Below are 2,824 nucleotides of genomic sequence, written 5' to 3'. Positions count from 1 at the left end.
GATGAAAGTGAAAGAGGAGAGTGAAAAAGTTGGCTTAAAGCTCAACATTCAGAAAACGAAGATCATGGTATGTGGTCCCATCACTTCATGGCAGATAGATGGGGAAACAGTGGAAACAGTGTCAGACTTTATTTTTTTGGGTCCAAAATCACTGCAGATGGTGATTGCAGCCATGAAATTAAAAGACGCTACTCCTTGGAAGGAAAGTTATGCCCAACCTAGACAGCATATTCAAGAGCAGAGACATTACTTTGCCAACAAAGGTCCATCTAGTTAAGGCTATGGTTTTTCCAGTGGTTATGTATCGATGTGAGATTTGGACTATAAAGGAAGCTGAGCACCGAAGAATTGATGCTTTTGAACTGTGGTGTTGGAGAAGACTCTTGATAGTCGGTTGGACTGCAAGGAGATCCAACCAGTCCATTCTAAAGGACATCAATCCTGGGTGTTCATTGGAAGGACTAATGTTGAAGCTGAAACTCCAATACTTTTGCCACCTGATGCGAAGAGCTGACTCATTTGAAAAGACCCTGATGTTGGGAAGGGTTGAGGGCAGGAGGAGAAGGGGACGACAGAGGATTTGATGGTTAGATGGCATCACCGACTCAACAGACATGAGTCTGAGTCAACTCCTGGGGTTGTTGATGGACAGGGAGGCCTGGCGTGCTGCAGTTCATGGGGTTGCAAAAAGTCAGACATGAGTGAGTGACTGAACTGAACTCAACTGAACTGAGGGAGAAAGCATTTTTGTATATATTGACATGCCTTAAATGTTTGACTATTTAAGATCCATTCCAGCCTGAGAACATTTGGGAGAGATAATGCTTAAATTCAAATGCTACAATTTTAAAGCAAGATGAAAGAGAGAAATGAATATATTAGAATAATACAGACACAATTTTAAAGGCCTGGAACTATTAGGAAAATTAGGTAATATGATTCTGCCATTCCAATGTGTGGATTTAGAGGAGGTAGACAGACAATAGATTCCTTGGAAAAGGAAGAAGAAGCTCATAGTGTTTAGATCTAGTGCATGCTCCAGATAGTGCTAGTGGTAAAGAATCTGCCTGCCAGTGCAAGAGATGTAAGAGACTCAGGTTCGATCCTCGGGCATTGAAGATCCCCTGGAGGAAGGCATGGCAACACTTCAGTATTCTTGCCTAGCGAATCCCCATAGACAGAGGAGCCTAGCAGGCTGCAGTCTATAGGGTCTCAAAGAGTTGGACATGACTGAAGTGACTTAGCATGCACTTATGCACTAGCTCGATATACTTATGTTAAAGGGCTTCCCTGATGGCTCAGTTGGTAAAAAAAAACTGTCTGCAATGCAGGAGACCCAGGTTTGATCCCTGAGTCAGGAAGATCCCCTGGAGAAGGAAATGGCAACCACTCCAGTATTGCCTAGGGAATCCTACGGACAGAGGAAACTGGTGGGCTATAGTCCATGGAGTTACAAAAGAGTTGGACATGACTTAGCGACTAAAGCAAACCAAACAGCTACTAGAAACATCCAGGGCTTTTAAAATATTTGTGAGAATTATTTTCATGAGGTCTTCAGAGCTCATTTGGTTGAGAGCAGTAATTTGTGGGACGCCCAGTTGGAGAACTAGGACTGCATTCTCTTTCAGAGTTGGGTTTGGCACTAGAAAGTTAAGAGGCTAAAGTCTTAGAAAAAAAGCAGGGGACCATTTTTCCTTTTACAAGGCTAGCTTAGGTCAGAGGCTCTGTGGGAGAAAGATTTGAGCATACAACCTTATGTCTTTAATTATTCTAAGCCTTTTCAAAAGCTTTTTTATTTTTATTTATTTATGGATGCTCTGTGCTGGCACATGGGATCTTACTTCCTGGAACAGGGTTGGAACCTGCACCCCCTGCAGTAGAATGCACAGTCTTTAACCAGGGAAATCCTGAAACTATTTAGATTTTATTCTCTCATCACATTACTTTCAGTTGCATAATAGTACTTTCACCCATTTTATAGATGTTGAACAGGTCTCAAGGTGCTAAAGATTCTGCTGAGATCTGAGTGAGGTAGTAATAAAACTGGGTCTTAAACTTGGACCCTCTTCCAACAAGATCCTGTAGTTTCTTCTTTTTTGAAGGATATATTTGCTGGTCATTTTTTAGTGGTAGATTATATATTGCAGTCTTTCAAACAGGATGTTTACTTACCAAAAAAAGCCACGTTGCTGAATATTAAAACTGCTAACTTGGATATGTGGTGTGGCAGATGCTCTAAAATGATGATTATCATGACTGCAATCCTTAGTCAAAAGTGAAACTTTATGAATGGCAGGGCTGCAGTCATCCATATTTAAAAATAGAATTAGTAAAACAATATCTATATAGAAAGAAGTCTCATGGTCCACTGCTTGTAAGGAGAATTTTTGGACTTTATTACTGGACCAGACTCTATCTTGATATAAGACCTTTAACTTCACACTTGACTGACTTGTACCTCTGTCAATCCAGATGGAAAAATGGGGAAAAAGCCAGAAATCACTGAAAACCAGATGCTGCATCTGAGCTGTGATTTCCTAAGTAAATGAATTACAAAACATTGCAGAAAAAAAGTATGCTCTTGAAATATCTTGGTGAGACTCAGTCTTGTCCCATATTTAAAAAATTAAATTTAAATTAAAACACACACACACACATATATATATGTATATATAAGAGAGGTTATAAATCTTATATGGCAATAATTTGAACACAATGGCATTGCAACTCAGAAATGAAGTGATTTTTTCATTGTTCATGAGCTCCTTAGTGAGACAAGTGTTTAACGTTTGCTTTTGGGGAGAAGGGTTAATCTGTACTGCCA

This window comes from Bison bison, unplaced genomic scaffold, assembly GCF_000754665.1.
Source record: "Bison bison bison isolate TAMUID 2011002044 unplaced genomic scaffold, Bison_UMD1.0 scf7180017864149, whole genome shotgun sequence".
Lineage (NCBI taxonomy): Eukaryota > Metazoa > Chordata > Mammalia > Artiodactyla > Bovidae > Bison > Bison bison.
Note: the sequence above shows the minus strand (reverse complement) of the source record.